The following is a 20,915-nucleotide window of genomic DNA, read 5'->3' on the forward strand; positions in this document are numbered from 1 at the left end:
AACTCCATCTCTACTAAAAATACAAAAATTAGCCAGGTGTGGTGGGGTGTCCTATAGTCCCAGCTACTCCGGAGGCTAAGGCAGGAGGATCACTTGAACCCAGGAGAAGGAGTTTGCAGTGAGCTGAGATCCTGCCACCACACTCCAGCCTGGACGGCAGAGCAGGACTCCGTCTCAAAAAAGAAAAAGAGAAAAAGAAAAATGAGATAAGGCACGACTTCGTTTGCCAGACATCTGAACCTACTCCAGCGTCGCTTTCATCAGATCAGTGTGGTATCCACATAGGAACAGATAAGTGGATTGATGGAATGATTAATTAAAGGACTCAGGAATAGATCATGGCATGTATGAGAATAGAATCGCTAACCCAGGTGGCAGTTCAACATGGGGAACAGAAAGGCGTATTTCGTAAGTGGCACTGCCACAGTGGCCTGCTATGGGAAAGAAGACCTTTGCCCATGGAACATCTTTCAGTTCCAGTTCCAGGCATAGACCTCAGTGTAGGAATGGCTGAGACAACGAGGTGGACGGTGCTGCTGTCCAGGTCACTGAGGTTGAGACAGTGACTTCAGCATGGCCCTATGGAGAGGGAGAGCAACACAGTGAGCTAGGGCCTGTGACTGAGGCCTATACAAAATACACAAAGAGAGAGTGACAGAGTCACCTGGGAAGGGACATGGAACCTCGTTTTGAAGGGTGAGCAGGTATCCTCACTGCTGTGGATAAATTAGGGTGAGTCCAGCAGAGCTTCCTGGGGTTGCTCCCAAGTGGCCACCTGACCTGTACCCCAGACAGATATCAGAAGCATCTGGGAGGGGCCTTATGGGGCCCTCTGGTCATCTAGGGCCCCAGCCAGGCACAGCAGTGGGACAGAACTGGCTGCCTGCCCAGGTACAGCCTGTGTCACCTGTAGCTCTCTCCTCAATGGCAGCCAGATGTACAGGAAAGAGGGATCCAGTGGCTCTCTAGCCAGGTTCTCTATCCCCTGGGGCCTGTGGTCTGTACAGCTGCTGCATGAGCTGGGTTCTAGAGCCTGCCCAAGGAGGAATCCATGTCCTTGCCCTGGGCCTGCCCAGGTGAGGTGGGAAGACCATCCCAGGAGCTCTGGACGGCCCTGATGCTGAGCTTGAATGCATCAGTAGCCAGAGTATCTTTGTATGTTTCCTTGTATTTTGCCTGAACTGATTCATACCTGCAGATCAGCTTCAGCTCCACCTACTCCAGAAAAACACACTAGTCTCTGCAGCTACTCTGGCTAATATGGGTTGTTTTGGGGTGTGTGAGTCTTATCTCCTTCACTTGACTTTTGCTATCAGCCCTGGCTGGCTTCCAGGGGAGAGAAAGGGATGATGAGGCTTGGGTAAGGGGAGGGTAAAGACAAAGAACAAATGAGGACTGGGGTCGTTGTCTCCAGTGGATGGTCAGAGTCAGGTACTGACATGACTGGGCTGTGTCCCCACCCAAATCTCATCTTGAATCCCCATGTGTTGTGGGAGGGACCTGGTGGGAGGTAATGGAATCATGGGGGCAGGTCTTTTCCCTGCTATTCTCATGCATAAGTAAGTCTGAGATCTGATGGTTTTTAAAACGGGAGTTTCCCTGCACAAGCTCAGGCTCTCTTCTCTTGTCTGCTGCCATTTGAGACATACCTTTCACCTTCTGCCATGCCTGTGAGCCCTTCCCAGCCATGTGTCACTGTAAGTTCATTAAACCTCTTTCTTTTGTAAATTGCCCGGTCTCTGGCATATCTTTATCAGCAGCGTGAAAACAGACTAATACAGGGACAGAGTCCAGGATGCTCCTGTGGAATTTGGGCGTGGGGAAGCACAGTGAGGTATGGGGAGCACAGTTAGTGATCAGGAAAGTGGGCAGAAAGGGGTAGAAGGGTCCACACAGCAGTTGTCCCAAGAAACAAATCTGTTTTGGTGCCAGGGCACAGGACAGGGAGGGCTGGGTGTCTGCAAGTGGAGCCCAGGCACTGTCAACTGAAGAGCAGCACCAGTCTTGGCAAGTGCAGCAGCGTGTGTGGGACCTCTCAGAGGTGCATGGATTTACTCTGCAGGCGCAGCAGAAATAGAGGTCAAAAAGCTGACATCCTGGAAGGATGCCTTCCTATGTTAGGGACACTCATGTTACCTAAGCCCAGCTTTCCAACAGTTTTCTCATCATGACACACAGAAAACATGATAGTCTATGTAAAACACACTACAGCTAAGCTGATGAGGCTTTGCAGAGGGCCAGGGAGCACAGGCCCAGATCTCCAGCTACCTCCAGCCATGCCCTGTTCCAGGAAGGAGGGCTGAGGAACTCAATTTCTGAGCTATTGAGCCCACTTGGGAAAGTTCTTGCCTGGACTCAGTACCTCTTCACCCCACCTGATCAGACACGTGATGCCCAGCCTAACTCCCACTCCCGGGAATCTCTATCTTTGTGTCATCAACAGGTAGTGGACTGAGGAGGAAACCCCGCCCTGTCACGGACTCAGAGGTGCACAAGGCTCACACCCAGGTCCCTGGATCCCAGCCTCTTATGGCACTAACCAGAAGCAGGGGGCAGGAAAACCCATGACAGAGAGAAATGCACTTCAGCTTTCTTCTACGAAGTTGAAAACAAAACACTCAGGGATCCTCAGGTCTGGACTTTTTCTCATGGGGAAATATCACCTCTGTGCAACAGGTCTAAAGTTCAGAAACCTGAACCCAGGGAAACTATAGTTTAGGCTGAGCTGCTGAACAGAGGGGCCCAAAGCTCCAATTTCTTTTTCTTTCTTTCTTTCTTTTTTTTTTTTTTTTTGAGACAGAATCTCTCTCTGTCACCAAGGCTGGAGTGCAGTGGCATGATCTCAACTCACTGCAACCTCCACCTCCCTGGTTCAAGCGAGTCTCCTGCCTCAGCCTCCTGAGTAGCTGGGACTACAGACGCACGCCACCACGGCCGGCTAATTTTTCATATTTTTAGTAAAGGCAGAGTTTCACCATATTAGCCAGGATGGTCTTGATCTTCTCATCTCAGGTGATCCACCCCCCTCGGCCTCCCAAAGTACTGGGATTACAGGCACGAGCCACCGTGCCCGGCCCAATTTTGCTTTTTAATTAGTCCTAGGATTTGCAGGGGAGAGTGCTGTGCTTAAAAATATTTAGATGTTTGGACTCTGGGTTCTGTAAAGGCAAATAATATTTTTGTTTGGAGTCCCCTTTGCTCTAACTTGGGCTTTTCCATTCAGTGTAGTCTGAACCACTGCAGAGCGTGGCAGTGGCTGTGCCAAGTGGAGGAACCATGATGCAGAGGGGACCTGGAAGGGTGGGAGAGGCCAACCCTCCGAGCAGAGACGAGATCCCTGACCAGCCCACACCCCAAATCCCACTGCAGCCATTTTGGGAAAATAAACCTCAAGAAGGTCCAACTTTGATGCACGATTGTTTCTGGAGACACGTCCAGGTCACAAATTACCACAGTCCATGAAAACATCCTCACATTTTCCCCCGGTAACTAACAAAGTGGGCTACAATATAAAAAATAAAAACCCAGCCTGTTGATTAGTTAGGCATTTTTAGAAGACAGAGCAAAATACAGAAATCCTATCAAAGACTGGAGCTGTGTTAAGGCCAGCAATTCTGTTTGTTATTGCCAAACGCTGTCCCCATCTCTGTTTTCATAGCCTATGGAACAGGGAAATCCCATAAAATCCATGGCCTCAATTGTGTCTGCGTGGAAGGAACAAACTGTTTTTCCTTTGTGCTCACATCACAAAAATCAATACATAAGACTTCTGTGACCAAATGTGTGGGGGTTTCTCCCTCTCAGTAAGCAAGCCATCAGTTCTGCAGCAGACACCAGCTGGAACCTCTAATTTAATTCCGACACTCTCACCTGGAGATAGCATCAGATCCCACAGTTTGAGGGCTCAGTCCTCAAAACAGCCCTCACTTCCAATGCCAACAGCAAGCCACAGGTCATTTTTACCTGTGCTTCTGACCAACCCGTGCTAAATCGGATTCCCATACCCCCTCTTTGGATTCCATTAATTTGCTAGAACAGCTCATAGAATTCAAGAAAACACTTTGCTTACATTTACTAATTTACTATGAGGGATATTACAAGGGATACCCCTGAAGAGATGCATAAGCAGAGGCTTGTGGGAAGGGGTGCAGAGCTTCCATGCCCTCCGACACCACCCTCCAGGACCCACCATGTGTTCAGCTCTCTGGAGCTATCTGAACCCTGTTCTTTTGGGTTTTATGGAAGGCATGATTAATTAAACCACTGAACACTGGTGATCAACTTAACCTTCGGCCTTTCTCCTCCCCAGAGGTTGGTGGTGGGGCTGAAATCTCAACCCTCTAATCCTGCCTTGGTCTTTCTGGTGACCAGCCCATCCTGAAGCTACCCAGGGGGCTGCCAGGCATTAGTCAACTCAGTTGCATACAAAAGACACTTACTACTTAGGAGATTTCCCAGATTTTAGGAATTGTATGCCAGGAAACAGGGACAAAGACTGAATATATATTTCACAATATCACTGAATCTCAGAAATCAAGCTAAGGGGGCCAAGGGCAAGTTTGGACTCCTCTGAGGTGGCCTTGGAGGGCTGAGCAGCTCCACCATGTTCTTTCCAGATATAGGAACCCCCAAGCCTCTTGGCTTCTGCTTTGTGGTTTTAGCTGACAACAGGAAAAGTCCCTTTGTACATCTTCTTAATGAGATTCAACAGTGTGAGCCTCTATTTATAATCATTGAGATGAATTGAAGAAATACTAATGAGTTGAAAGTGGTTGCTTCCAGGAAATGGAACTAGTGCCAACCTAAAAAAATAATCAAAAGGGTCAGAATCTCATGTTTTTGCCAAGTGCCATGGCACATGCCTGTAATCCCGGTGCTTTGGGAGGCCACGGCGGGTGGATCACCTGAGTTCAGGAGTATGAGACCAGCCTGGGCAATATGGCAAAACCCCATCTCTACCAAAAATACAAAACATTCACTGGGCATGGTATGCCTGTAGTCTCAGCTACTCAGGAGGCTAATGTGGGAGGATCACTTGAACCCGGGAGGTGGAGGTTGCTGTGAGCTGCACCAATGCAAAGTGAGATCCCATCTCAAAAACAAAAACAAAAAAACATAATTTTTTTTTTTTTATAGAGACAAGGACTCACTATGCTGCCCAGGCTGATCCCAAACTCCCAGGCTTCGAGCGATCCTCTTGCCTCAGCATCCCAAAGAGCTGGGATTACAGGCATGAGCCACCATACTTATCTAGAATCTAATTTAAAGAGAGTTTATGAATCACAACTCCAAAGGAATGGAGGCAGCGTTCCAAGGTAGGGAAGTTAAGGTTTCATTTGCAGAGACAGAGGTGTTTTTCACAGGATTACGTTTTTTATACAAGGTTGGCTCATACTTACAGCGGTTTGCTTGGTAGTACGTAACATTTTTTTGTGGGGGGAAAGGTACATTTTGCATTTTTTGCAGAGGACGCAATCGTCATTTATTTTCTGTCATCTGGTCTAAGCAAAGCAGGACAACGAAGAAGAAATTATGTAAAAAGGATCATTAACTAAGAAGGCAGGTTTCTGTCCCTGATGTCATTTAATTCTCTAGTCATCGTACGAAACCAGAAGAATAAGAAATTGAGCAAATCTATAATCTGAGGAACTAATGTATTCTGTAATCTGAGAAGCCGTAACCATATATGACTCAGATCACAGCCACATCTCTCTCAAGGTTGAAACTGTTTTCGGGGTTCCTACAGCATTTTTGTTTCATTTTGTTTTGAGACAGAGTCTTTCTCTGTCATCCAGGATGGAGTGCAGTGGTTCGATCTTGGCTCACTGCAACCTCCACCTCCCAGGTTCAAGCAATTCTCCTGCCTCAGCCTCCAGAGTAACTGGGATTACAGGCACACTCCACTATGCCAGGCTAATTTTTGTAATTTTGGTAGAGATGGGGTTTTGCCACGTTGGCCAGGCCGGTCTTGAACTCCTGGCCCCAAATGATCCACCTGTCTTGGCTTCCCAAAGTGCTGGTATTACAAGCATGAGCCACCACACCTGCCCCAACAGCTTTTAAATTATATTCATTTTCACATTTTCTCCCTCCTCTTTTCACGAAGAACTTTGGAAGTGAGCATTGTAAATGAACTCAATAGTTTGTCTTTCTTTTATGCTCAGGAGTTTAGCCCCATGTCACTAGAAAGCCTAATTCCTAGGATGTTGTAGCCCACTGGGAAGGGAGGAGTGGACAAACCATGAAGCTGATGAAGTATTGGCCGAATTTAAAGCAACATGAAGGAAGTGACTTTGTGGCCTGAGTCAGGTTACATGGGTACTACAGTTAATGTATTTTTCAAGTGGCCATTATTTTAGTCTTTCTAGTCACATTGACTCAATTGTAAAGAAATGTTATTACAGCAGTGTGGGCAAAAGCAGTGCAAAACACAAATGATTATAATTCTCAGAATAAGGAACAGTTTTTGTCACCAAGCTTCCCAAGACCCAAATCAGCTATTTAGCCAGTTGCTTGGAGAAAGTTTTGGATCTGAAAAGTTTGCTGTTTTAATTTTTTTTTTTTTTTCTGCCAATCAGTTTGAACTTATAAGGTTGCGCAGGTTAGCCTTGAACTCATGACCTCGCCTTCGCAAGCGCCACGACCTCCGGCGGGAGCCACTTTGGACCCCTGCTGTTTTCATTTTTATATTAGCCATTAATCTAGTGGTATTGTTTGATTTGTCAGGGATAGAGACATAGCATTTAGTTTTGATGACAGCTCAGGTTCCCCTTGTGCTGCAATAAGTTTGTCTAAAGACATATGCCTTTGTCATGCAGCCTTTCTCATGAGAATAACTTTATTTAATAATGATATTTATGTGGCTATTATTTAGGGCATTTTGTGCATAACTGGCTAGGACCTCTACACGTCAAATGCCACTTTCAGTGGCCAGTTGGGGTAGAAAGATGGCAGCTAAAGTACAATACCAATGAAATATAGAACAAATCCAATGTGGTTTGTGGGCTTGAAAGGGTATGAACTATGTGAGCCTTTATGTGAGCCTCATAAAAATGAGCTATTTATGCCCAGACATAACCCAAAGAACACCATCCTAACCATCTCTGGGGTATTACCTTCCAGTGAAACAGTTCACTTAGGAGGCTCAGCCTCCTTCACATGTGAATCCAAGTATCTAAGTCTTCTGATTCTGTGGTAAGGGTTAGAAGTACCTGATAAGGTCCATACCACTTTGGTTTAAGTGAATTTTTTTTTAAATGTCATTTCCAATAGATAAAATCTCCTGGTTGAAGCCTTTGAGTTTTTTGTCTTCCTGGAGCTCACTGTGAAAAGATTCATTTTTCAATTCCTAATTTTTAGTTGATTGCTTCCTAAGGCCATTATAATGGCTAAGTATGCCTCCCTTTATTATTAAAGATAAATAGTTTCCTAAATACAATTCCTTAGGTCTAGCTGTTACAATTTTGAATGGAGATAACTAGCGTTTACCAAAAGGTGTGACTGTAGATTAAGCAGAACCAGAGGAAGAGCTTTTGGCCAAGGAATGTTGAAAGCCTCTGTTTATTTTGCCAGTTAGGTTTTGATTATTCTGTTAGTGCATTTCACAAATATACATGACTAGAGTTTTTTCTTTTCTTTCCTTCTTTCTCCCCCCCCTTCCTTTCCTTTCTTCCTTCCTTCCTTCTTTCTTTTCCTTTTTTTTCCTGAGACAAGTTTTCACCTTGTCATCCAGGCTGGAGTTGCAGTGGTGCAATCTCAGTTCACTGCAACTTTTGCCTCCTGGGTTGAAGAGATTTTCCCACCTCACCCTCCTGAGTAGCTGGTGCTATTGGCACACACCACCATGCCTGGCTAGTTTTTGAATTTTTTGCAGCAATGAGGTCTCATTATATTGCCCAGGCTTGTCTCAAACTCTTGCGCTCAAGCAGTCCTTTCACCTCAGCCTCCCAAAGTATTGGGATTACAGGCATGAGCCATCACACCCAGCTGAAATAATTTTTTCTAAGATAACTTTATTCACTTCTAAGTCTGTTGTTCTTCAGCATGGAAATTCCTCTACCCAGTGAATAATTTCCATGCAAATTATTACCAGAATATGTTTATATCCTTGTGATAGTGGCAATCAAATGAAATCTAATTTCCCTCCCTGAAAGGGGCCTCAGGGAAAGGAAAACGTCCTTGGAACTGTGTAACGGCTTCCCCAGATTACATTTTGGACAAATGTGACAACAATCATCATGTACTTATGAGCTATAGTCAGAGAAGATTTCCAAAAATATTGTTTGTCTGAAACAACCATTTTGTCAGGGCTCCAGTGAGTGAGGTCACGTCCATGGGTTGAGAATGATGAGTGTATCAGCAGGAAGCCTAGGCCCATAGCTCGGCCCGTATCTTACCTCATATTTGGGAGAGCATGTTCCCCCTTTTCTCTTCCAATTTTCCTGCCCAAATTTTGGAGCTCTTGATTAAGTTAATTTTCTGTCAGATTCAGGTGCTTCTTTAAAAGTTAATATAAATTGTTTTTCCCATTTAGATGCATTTAGAGCAGCTCTTTTTGCCACTTGATCAACTAGCTGATTTCCTTGGCTTTGTGGTATACCTGATTTGGAATGGCCTGGATTTGTAATTATGGCCAGTGATTTTGGTAATAACATAGCCTCTAACAATTGTGGAATGAGGTGTCCTTTTTTTTTTTTTTATTTACCAGAAAATGTTAAGAATTCTCTGTTTCCTGCTGGGCATGGTGGCTCACACCTGTATTTCCAGCACTTTGGGAGGCCAAGGCGGGCAGATCACAAGGTCAAGAGATGGAGACCATCCTAGCCAACATGTTGAAACCCCGTCTCTACTACAAAAATACAAAAAAATTAGCTGGGCCTGGTGGCATGTGCCTGTAGTCCCAGCTACTCGGGAGGCTAAAGCAGAATCACTTGAACCCAGGAGGCGGAGGTTGCAATGAGCAGAGATCGCACCACCACACTCCAGCCTGGTGACAGAGCAAGACTCCGTCTCAAAAAAAAAAAATTATCTGTTTCCATAGCATTCCAAAATCATGAGCTACTTCAAAGGCATATCTACTGTCTGTATGAATATTAGCAATTATTTTTTTTTGCCAATTAGCAAGCCCGGATCAATGCAATTAATTTTGCTTGTCAACCCGAGGTGGTTTCTGGAAGGTAAGTACTTCATATTTCTTCAAAGATACTATGGCACAATCTGCATAATAAGTCCTAGATTCATCCTTAAGTAAGAATCACTTGTAAACTAAACATCAATATTGGTAAGGGGAGCCTTTTGCAGGTCTGTCCTGGGAGAGGCAAGTTGATCGGTTAAGACTATGCGTTTCATTTGAAGGTGACAGAGGAGAGTGGCGGGATTCAGACTGTTGCTCCTAGCAATTGCAATACGAGGTGCAGAAAGAAATTCATAAGAAGCCAATCCACTGGCGTAATACTAACAGAATAATGTTGAGCGTGGTGTGATTTTCTTTTTTCACAAACCCAATGTTTTAGGAGTGCTGTGAATTTAAGAGTGTTTCCACAGAGGATAAAATAGACAGCGAGGAGAGTTCCCATGACCATTTATTCAGTTGCTCTTACTTACAGAGCAGTGGCGTTGTTGCCTTTAAGCAAGGTGGCAATCCTTTAGCCACAGACAGGGTCCAGTTGCTGACTGTGGTGTCCCACAGGTCTGTTTTGGTCTCCATGTTTTTGTGTCAGAAAGCCTAAAGTGTTTTCTTGATTCTCATGAACAAATAATGAAAATAATATATTAATTCAATGTCCTAGAGATAGGGTATCTATAAGGCTGTTTTTTTGTAATTTTTTTTTCCTTAGGACAGGGTCTTGCTCTGTTGATAGGGCTGGAATGCAGTGGTGCAATCACAGCTCACTGCAGCCTCAACCTCTTGCAATCCTCCTACCTGAGTCTCCCACGTAGGCGTGACTACAGGTGTGTGCCACCACCCCTGGTTAATTTTTGTATTTTTTGTTAAGATAAGGTTTCACCATGTTTTCTAGACTGAAAACTCTTGGCCTCAAGTGATCCAATGATCTCAGTCTCCCAAAGTGTTGGGATTACAGGCAGGAGCCACCGCACCCAATTCTTATGAGGCTCCTTTTGATCTCTTCCAGTGATCTCTTCCCTGGAATGGATTGATTTTTCCTCAGTCCATTCCAGGGAGCCTGGCTTGTCTTGTTTTAAAGAGTATATAGGCCGGGCGCGGTGGCTCAAGCCTGTAATCCCAGCACTTTGGGAGGCCGAGGCTGGTGGATCACGAGGTCAAGAAATCTAGACCATTCTGGTCAACATGGTGAAACCCCGTCTCTACTAAAAATACAAAAAATTAGCTGGGCATGGTGGCACATGCCTGTAATCCCAGCTACTCAGGAGGCTGAGGCAGGAGAATTGCCTGAACCCAGGAGGCACAGGTTGGGGTGAGCCAAGATTGCGCCATTGCACTCCAGCCTGGGTAATAAGAGTGAAACTCAAAAAAAAAAGGAGTATATAAAGGTTGAGATTTTAGGGAGAAGTTTGGAATTCAATTCCTACAGTATCCTTCTGACCCAGAAATCTCTTTGGTTGATTTTAAGTTATGGGGGTAGGGGAAGCCAATATTTTTAAATACTGCCTGGGTGGATGAAAAGACCTACCTTAGATATTAAATGACCTAAGTATCTTATTTGTTTTTCTCAAAGCTGAAATCTTTCTTTTGCAGTCTGTGTTCTTTTAAGCTCATTGTTGTAAAAAGTGCAGCCCATCTTCCATAGACACTTTGCCTAGCCTCTGAGCAGAGGAGTAAATCATCTCCATATTGCGAAAAGTATGCTGGGCTCTCAGTGTATCCCTGAAGCATGATGTCCATGTGCATTGCCTGTTTTTTCACAAGTGAAAATGAAGACAAAATGACTATCTTTATCCACAGGAATACTAAAGAATGCACTACACAAATCTATCACATTAAAGAATGTGCCTTCGGTAAGAATGGCAGTCAGCACATATGGAGACTTAGCACTCCTGGATAATGAGGAATGACTCTGATGTTCATTACTCTCAGATTCTAATCAGACTTCCCATTCTCTACCATTTGGTTTCCTTACAAGAAGGATTAGAGTATTACATGTACCTCTTTTTATATAGTCTGGAACTACAGGTTTTATTCCTTTTATAGCTTCTAATTTTAAAGGGTACTAGCCGGATATGGTGGCTCATCCCAAAATCCTAATACTTTGGGAGGTCAAGAGGATTACTTGAGTTCAAGACCAGCCTGGGCAACATGGCAAAACCCCATCTCTACAAAAAGTACAAAAACTTAACCAGGCGTGGTGGTGCGCACCTGTGGTCCCAGCTACTCAAGAGGCTGAGGTGGGAGGATTGCCTGAGCTGGGGAGACAGAGGTTGCAGTGAGCCCAGATCACATCACTGCCCTCCAGCCAGGGTGACAGAATGAAACCCTGGCTCAAAAAAAAAAAAAAAAAAAATGCACAGTTCATAGTTAAGTTACATAAACATCTGTTAAACTTAAAAAAGTCACTCAATACATATTTGATGAATAAAAAATCCTTTACAAATAAATAAATAAAGGGTATTGCTTAAGGTTTAGAAGGAGTTTTGATGGATCTGTTTGAACTTTGATTGGGGCAGCCGAGATGATTCTTTCAATTTCAGTGGAAGACTTTGACCACAATTGATCAGGTACTACCTTTAGCAGGTTTTATAAAGTTCACTACTCAATAACTCAGTGTCTTCTACAGCAATACAGACTACAAATCAATTAGATTTTGAAAAAGTTGTTCTGTTTAGTAATTCAGTTTTATCCACTAATTCTAAATACATTTTCCCTTTTTGGGGAGAAAGAAATGTATTATATAATTCTAAGTCATTTTCTGTAAGATGGATGGGAGCTCATTCAACCAAAAGGAAAACACAAGTTCCTTGTAAGTGATGTAGCTGAAAAGCTACAGGCTGATTTATAAGCCAGTACAGGAGTATTTGTGACACCCACCATTTGGATTTTTTGTTTACTCCAAAGAATGAACCTTGTAATAAGGTGAGATTTATTATAGAAAATGTGGCTTCAGTGTCAACAAAAGCTTATATTCGTTCTCTGTTTAAAATAATTATTTTTCCCAAAGTAAAGACAGGGTCATAAGCTCAAATATTTAGTTAAATTTCCTGAGAAAACCAATTTCCTGGTCTTGGTGAGAATCAGGAAACTCCTGAATATGTCTTTAAGTTTTGCCTTTGTCCGTGATTGAGAAACTAGGGCAGGTCCTCCCCTACCAGACACTGGCTGTTTGAGAAATGAAGCCAGAATAGTAGGAGCAGAAGGAGGAGGGGGTGGTAGACCTGGGCAAGGTACTAAAGGATAAAGAGAAGGAGGAGATGGGGGAGGAGGAGAAATTTCAGCAGTCTTTAATTCAGAATTTTTTAAGACAATTTTTTTGTTCTTTTGTAAAGAAATAACTCTATTAAAACCTCTTTAGAAGCTTCCAAGTATTGAAAATAACTCTCCCAATGATTTTATTTTATCTTATAGCTGGCTTTTTCTAATTGAGTACACAATTGAATTAGTTTAGGCATTTCAAAGGTACTACATTTTGCTCATTGCAACTTAGGATTTTCTCAGGTCAAGTAAGACCATTTTTGCAAATATGGACAGGAGGTGGTGCCATAAGTATTGTCCATAAATCCAGCTGGAGTTTCTAAAGATGGATTCTTTCTCAAAAAGGACTCAGTTTTAGATTGAAGATGGACCACAATTTGGATATTCTTTGTAAGTGATCAAAGACTGAAAGAGAAAGATTTTTTTTATTTTTACATTTTATTTATTTATTCATTTATTATTTTTTGAGACGAAGTGTCTCTCTGCCACCAGGCTGGAGTGCAGTGGTGCAATCTCAGCTCACTGCAACCTCCACCTCCCAGGTTGAAGTGATTCTTCTGCCTCAGCCCCTAAATAGCTAGGATTACAGGCACCCGCCATCATACCGGATATTTTGTATTTTCAGTAGAGACAGGGTTTACAGGCAGCCACCACCATACATTTTGTGTTTTTAGTAGAGACAGGGTTTCGCCATGTTGGTCAGGCTGGTCTCCAACTCCTTGTGTTGGGCTCTGCCCGCCCTTGCCTCCGAAAGTGCTGGGATGACAGCAACAATGAGCCACTGCACCCAGCCAGGAAAGATGTTTCGGATCTGGTATTCTGCTTAACAGGGATTACACCTTGAGGTGTCACACATGAGTCATTTCTACCCTCTTATGTGTCTCAGTGAAACCCAGAAATTTCTGGAGGCTTAGGGCCCTGGGATACCAACCCCTCATGTGTGCCCAACAGGTTAATCAGATTTCTCTGTACGTTCTTCCTTGGGGTTTCCCCAGGAAAGAAGAAGCTATGACATCTGACACTCCTGTGTGGCCTCAGTTACCTAAGGTACCTTTCAGCTGGGAGGAACAGTGGCCATTGTTTAGGACTTTCTCAGGTCAAGTAAATTATATCCTCAGACAAAGCCTTTTATGAATTTTTAGTCACTCAAGAAAATCTAAATGTCAGTTTTAACCAAGCTCCAAAACCTGGCCAGTTTAAAACCACACATTTAGCTTAAGCCACAGCATTCACTTTCCCTTTTTAAAAAGAAACTGCTTTCTAGTTAACCAATTGTTTTTGAGACAGTATCTTCCTCTGTCACCCAGGCTGGAGTGCAGTAGTGCAATCTCAGCTCACTGCAATCTCCACCCACTGGGTTCAAATGACTCTCGTGCCTCAGCTTACAGAGTAGCCGGGACCACAGATGTGCACCACCATGCCCAGCTAATATTTCGTATTTTTAGTAGAGACTGGGTCACTATGTTGGCCAAGCTGGTCTTGAACTCCTGGCATCAAGTGATCCAACTACCTCAGCCTCCCAAAGTGCTGGGATTACAGGTGTGTGCCACTGTGCCCAGCCCCAAATTTAGAATCAGGAAAGTTGCAAACTTTAGCAAGTAAAACAGAGAAATTCTTAGCCTCAAAGGAAAATGAAACTATAAACCTGCAAACAACAGAATCTCTAGAGAAATAGCAATCAAGCGGCTACTTCAAAGCCTAAAGTTGAGCTTCAATTCTAACTCTATTGAGTGTGGAATTGGTGACTTGAATCTCAGCCAGAACTAGGAAGATATGAAACCTGAGAGAAGTCTTGCTGGAGACCCCTGCCAGCTCTGATGAGGTCAGATGAGTAAACGACACTCATGCTGGTATCAAACCTCTGAGTACCAGCAAACTGAAGAGGATCACAGGAGGCTTGCTTTACGTCCTATCTGCAGTCGCCAAAATGTCAGCCTAAAATAATCAAAAGGATCAGAGTCTAATTTTAAGAGAGTTTATTCAAATACAAAGTTTGAAGATGGCCCACTTAGAAACATCAGCTGTGAAGAGATGAAGGCAGTGTTCTGAAGTAGAGAAATTAAGGTTTCATTTACAGAGGCGGAGACAGAGACGTTTTTAGCAGGATTACATTTTACATATAGAGTTGGCACATACTTGCAATTTGATTGATGATAGGCAATGCATCCTTTTTGGGAAGAGTACATTTAGCATTTTTAATATAATAGGTGTTATAGTCATGGGTTTTCTGTCATCTGGTTTAAGCAAAGCAGGACAACAAAGGGGAAATTAATCTATAGCAAGAGTCATTAATTAAGAAGGCAGGAGGCTTTTGTCCCTGATATATTTTAATTCTCTCTAGTCATTGTACAAAACAGAAAAATAAGAAATCAAGTTAATCTATAATCTGGGAAACAGAAGTTGGAACAATATGTGACTCAGATCACATTCATATTTCTCTCAAGGTTTGAAGTGGGTTTTTTGGGGGGATTCCAGCAGCTTTTAAATTATATTAATTTTCACACTAGAAAGCAGGAGGGATAGGACCAGAAACTGCCTTTCAGTGCTATTTCATTTGTTTTTTTTTTTTTTTTTTTGAGATGGAGTTTCGCTCTTGTTACCCAGGCTGGAGTGCAATGGTGCGATCTCGGCTCACCACAACCTCCACCTCCTGGGTTCAGGCAATTATCCTGCCTCAGCCTCCTGAGTAGCTGGGATTACAGGCACGCACCACCATGCCCAGCTAATTTTTTGTATTTTTAATAGAGACGGGGTTTCACCATGTTGACCAGGATGGTCTCGATCTCTCGTGATCCACCCGCCTCGGCCTCCCAAAGTCATTTTTAAAGAATGTACTTGCATCCGTTAGATCCAGATGAAAACCACAACAACCCCAGCAACTCCCTTGTCCTGACAGGAGCTGTCATGCATCAATCTCATCATGTAGTGACTTGCCCCTGTCCCCTGCTGGGGACACAGAGTCCTCAGTGGGGACGCATGGGCAGGAGCAGCTGCTCTTCACACTAGTGTAAAATTGTAGGCCTCTGGTCCTTGGGGAGAAACCGAAGTTTTTGCTACCAGGACTAGGGTTCTAGGAGGCTTTTAGATGATCAGGAAGAGGCTGAGACTCCTGGTGGGGGATCCTGCTGGGGAGTTTCTGGACCACAGCCCTCTTGGTGTGAAGAGAGCAGAGTACAGGGCCAGGCTAGAGGGTCTGCACTCTGGGACTGGAACTGGGGCGCAGCTCTGGGCCTCCACTCAGTGTCAAACGTAGAGGCAGCCCCAAGTGTTGGAAGTCACTTTCCACCCTGGCAGCCGCTTCTTGGTCTCTGTCTCCACTGCCATACTCTCTGCCCTGCCCTCCTAGGAGGGCCCAGCAGCTTCCAGCCAGGCCTGCAGTGAAGGCTGCTCCTGTTCCTTCAGAGAAACGCTGCCCCAAACGTCGCTCACCCACTCAGGCTGTGCCATTGGGGCAGCTGCCACACTCTGGGGTCCTCTGGTCTCCCAAGGAGTTCCCACCCTCACAGAGCATTAGTCAGCTCTGCTTTCTTTGAGGAATCGCAATTTATCTGAGGAAACAGGAAGGCAGCAATTGCAGCCAGGTGCTGGGGCTCAAGGGTCTGCATGGACGGTGCGGCTTCCAGGACCAGGTAGTTCCTTCAGACTCAGGCTGGCTTAAAGGACCCAGAGCTGAACAACCAGGTCTGTGGGGGGCCAGGGACTTGGTGCAGGCCAGACCCTAGGACGGAGCAACTCATAAGACCTCCAGACAGTTGTTGGGGAGTCCCAGAGGACTCCACCCCCCTCCACTGCTGCCCTGATCATGGCTCCGAACACCCCTCATCTCATTCTTCACAGCTCTTAACTTTTTCTGTGCCAGGAACCCCTTTGAAGTCCTGTCCTCTTCAGAGGTGCTCTTATTACATTTTTCAACCTTTTTGGAGAAAAGGTCTTGCTCTGTCACCCAGGCTGGGGTGCAGTGGTGTGATCACAGCTCACTGCAGCCTCAACCTCTCAGGCTCAGGTGATCCTCCCACCTCAGCCTCCCACGTAGCTGGGACCACAGGCATGCGTCACTACATTCAGATAATTTTTTGTAGAGATAGGGTCTCACTGTGTTGCCCAGGCCAGTCTTGAACTCCTGGCCTCAAGTGATTTTCTCACCTTACCCAATTGCAGGCGTGAGCCACCACACCCAACCCCAGGAATGCTTTTTTTTTTGGAATTGGAGTCTCACTTTGTTTCCCAGGCTGGAGTGCAAGGGCAGGATCCTGGCTCACTGCAACCTCCACCTCCCGGGTTCAAGTGCTTCTCCTGCTTCAGCCTCCTGAGTAGCTACAGGCACAGGCCACCACGCCCAGCTACTTTTTGTGTTTTTAGTAGAGACAGGGTTTTATCATGTTGTCTAGGCTGGTCTCGAACTCCTGACCTCTGGTGATCTGCCCACCTCCCCCTCCCAAAGTGCTGGGATTACAGGCATGAGCTACTGCACCCTGCCTAGGAGTGCTTTTAGTGCATAAGATAAGGCTGGGCACAGTGACTCACATCTGTAATCCCAGCACTTTGGGAGGCCGAGGCAGGCAGGTCACAGGTCAGGAGTTCAAGACCAGCCTGACCAACATGGTGAAACCCCATTTCTACTAAAAATGCAAAAATTAGCTGAGCATGGTGGTACACACCTGTAATCCCAGCTGCTTGGGAGGCTGAGGCAGGAGAATCACTTGAACCCAGGAGGCGGAGGTTGCAGTGAGCTGGGATTTCGCCACTGCACTCCAGCCTAGGCAACAGCATGAGACTCTGTCTCAAAAATAAATAAAATAAATAAAGGTAAAATAAAATTTAAATAATGCATAAAATATATAGTATTACAAAGTTAACCAGTGACATTAAAATGTTGTTACCAAAATATTAAACAATAAATTTGTAATCAGGTAAACTCTGTGCTTCCTCATTTAGCAAACCAGCCATAGAATCTGGTGGCAGGTCTACGCAGGACTGTGATTTTTGAGGTAGTGATGAACAAAACCAATATTGCAAGTGATCTGCAACAATTCTGCTGTCATATAGAAGGAATGATGATTCCCACTGTTCACAAAGTCCCAGAAATACTAGTGCCAGGTTTTGCCCATGTTCATAATGGAGAGAAAACCTACATTTCAGTTAGGGGTTACTGCCCTGAATTCTACCCACAGAACCCCAGCCTTCCTGGTCCCTCCTACCTCATAGCTTCAGCTCCTGTGCCCATCTGCCCTCATCACCAGATGCCTGTATCTTTCATCATCACTGCTTCCCCACACACTTCAGGGGCTTAGACAGGCCTGGCAGAGGCCTGAATCCAGCGTGGGCCCCAAGCTGCAGGTTGTAGAAGAGTTTGCTCCCTGACCCAGCCACAAAACGACAGCAGCATCCAGAGCAGAGATAGAGCTGGGAACAGGGGTAGCTGGAGCAAATGAAGCAGGGGAGTGAGAAACACATGTGGGTCCACACAGGTATGTGGCTGAAAGCTGAATATGGCTTCACGTTACACAGCATTTTAAAAAATCCCAGTGTTTAGGCTACACCTAAGGCCAAGTAACTGGGAGTCTCTGGGGGCGGGCTATCCTTAATAATCCAGGTGTCATCACTTTTTTAATTCCCAGGTAATCATCTGGGAGGGATGCTGTACAAACATGGCAGCCCCACTGCCAGGATGGTGCCTCTCCTGCTTCAGCAGCCCCTACAAGGTTGGAGCCTGGATTCTGGGCAAGGCATAAGCTGGGTACTCTGCATGCCTTCTTATGAAGCCACTCGGAAGCCCTGAGAGACAGGCGTTAGTACCTCCATTCTATGGGTGAGAAAACTGAGTCTCGGAGCTGTGTTGTTCCTTGTTACTTCCCAGCTCCCTGTAGCAAACACTGGGAGCCAGCAAAGGCTGGGATGCCAGCCGAGGTTGATCTGATTGCGCTGGGCCTGAGGGGAGATGAAATTTTCACTATTTTTATAGCTTGGGGGGTTTTGCCTGACATGTCTACAGTCACAAATTGGAATGCAGGGCTTTTCTTTTTTCTTTTCTTTTCTTTTTGAGACAGAGTCTTACTGTGTCACCTAGACTGGAGTTAGGTGGTGTGATCTTGGCTCACTGCAACCTCCACCTCCTGGGTTCAAGCAATTCCCCTGCCTCAGCTGCCCAAGTAGCTGGGACTACAGGTGCCCGCCACCACATCCAGCTAATTTTTGTATTTTTAGGAGAGACAGGGTTTTGCCATGATGGCCAGGCTGGTCTCGAACTCCTGACCTCAGGCGATCCACCCACCTCAGCCTCCCCAAATGCTGGCATTATAGGCATGAGCCACTGTGTCCAGCCCAAATGCATAGTTTTCATTCAGAGTCTTGCAGTTCCACTCATGCAATGCTGAGATCAGCTCGGGCTTATGGGGTAGTCACAGAACAGACCCAGAGACACATTTATGCCAGAATGGGTCTTCACTAAGAATATCTCTGATGTTTCCTATGGATTTCCGTCCTGCTTCATTTGTCTTTTACACCTCTCCTCTCTGAGAGGTCAGAAATTGCTCTGGGCTATTATAATTCGAAGTGGGTGACTCTCCCTTAGACAAATGCCCCACTTTTGGGGCATTATCATCATAATCAGACATTTGATTATGATCGCCTATAATATTTTGAGGAAGAAAAGTACCATTCCAACAAGTTACCAAAAGTTCAGAAAAGTATACAATCCATGAGTCTCTGTGCCTCTCTCTTTGTACCCCAAATAGAGTGCTCTGTGTGCAAACAAGGAAATATCAAAGGTGCTAAGGAAATAATTTCTTTTTTAAAATTCAGTAGCAAGCTCTCAATTTCTGCTGGGCGTGTCCCAAAGCATGGGAAATACAGGACCACCCACTGGCTGGATTTTTTTTTTTTTACATCCACATGCCTCTCTTGAGAATAGTAAATTTTCACATGAAAGTTTATTCTTTTAGCCGTCCTCATGTTCTCCTCAGTCATCCCGTTTCCTAAGTCTTCTCTCTTGCCTGATCCCCTCAAAAGAAGCCTCCAGCAAAGGGAGGAACAGGCCATTCTGGGGCATAGCAGTGTCGCCTCTTTCCATTCTATATCAGGCTCGCCTGGGGTGGCCATGGTGTCTTAAGCAAACCGGAGTGTGACTCAGTGCTGTAGGAGTTTAATGAATGCATGACACTCAGATGGGTATGATGTTGGAGCCCCCCCAGACTGGACTCGCTGAGATGATACATGCAAACCTGGACACTGAGCATCCAGGATCAGCACCTCAGGCCAGGAAATGTGGGTGCCATCAGCGAGAAATCAGGTGGTATGACAGGTGTTCCTGTCAGGGCAGGAAATGGCCTCACTGTGCTGTGCAGACTCCATCCATCATCAAGTCCTCCTTGAAACCCTGGCTCTGTCCCTTTTAGCTTCCTTTGGCCAGGATAGGCCTAACAGGGTAGTAGGAGTGAGGGGAGGGAGGAGCCATGGAGCGCAGGGTTGGCCATAGATGGAACGTTAGCAGGGCCACAGGGTCACTTGGCTGGATCCCAGCAGGAAGGCCCACACTTAAGAGGCGGGGGTGGTGTCCCCAGGCCAGGGACAGGTAAAAGGGCAGAGTTGCTCATGGGGTTCTGTGGTGTAAGGCAGCAGAAAGATAAGAGTTTTTCTGAGTTTCTATGTTTCTAACCCCTCCCCTCAGGCTATGGGGAGGAGGGTCCCATCCTGAAGGGGTTTGCCAGCTTCCAGGGGAGAGAGGGAGGGAGGACCCAAGTGAGCTGTTGGCCAGATGCCTGCAGGACTGTACTTAATAAGACATTTAATATTCCCCTGGGAACAGCTCCTGGGGGTTTCCCAGGAGTCTGTGAATAACCAGATAGTCTCTTTCAGCCTCGGGATGAGGAAACTGATCCTCAGAAGTGGACAGGATGGGCCTGGCATGGGAGGGGCACAACAGTGTTGCTTGCTGGGCTGGGCTGGGCTGGGCTGGAGGGCAGGGAGCCCTGCCTCCTCTCTGGACAGTGGGTGCAGTGGCCAGAAATACAGAAATGCAAAGGACAGGAGCTTCCGGCGCTCCTGGTTTTTCTATCAGCTCTTCTTGCAAGGGCTGTCAGAAAATGTCTACAGAGGACAGGAATAATGGGGCTCCTAGGCCCATAAGTCAAGTCAGCATCTGTTGGGGGTTGTGGGCAGTAGCCAGGATGGCTGGTTGATTCTAGTCCCCCAGATGGCTGGTTGATTCCAGTCCCCCAGAGCGTGGTTATGTGTCTGCTGAGGGCCTGCTGCTGAGTCGTTTCTAAATAGCGCACTTCCTGTCCCTGCTGTCCCAGCCTGGCCCTCGACCCTCTGCGCAGCCCCAGGGTAGCTCTCGGGCCTCCTGCTCCTGTGACCCTGCTATTCCCCTGAGGATGAGGGGCTAGAAAGCTTTTCCCACCTCCAGCCATGCCAGCGAAGTGTGAAGAGCAGGCAGCAGTCAGTGTGGAGCCGTGGGCCAGGGCTACATGTACCACTGCACACACTCGGCCCTCTGGGTCTCCCTGGAGCGGTGAGGGGAGGAGCAGAGGTG

This window comes from Callithrix jacchus, chromosome 12 (genome assembly GCF_049354715.1).
Source record: "Callithrix jacchus isolate 240 chromosome 12, calJac240_pri, whole genome shotgun sequence".
NCBI classification, from domain to species: domain Eukaryota; kingdom Metazoa; phylum Chordata; class Mammalia; order Primates; family Cebidae; genus Callithrix; species Callithrix jacchus.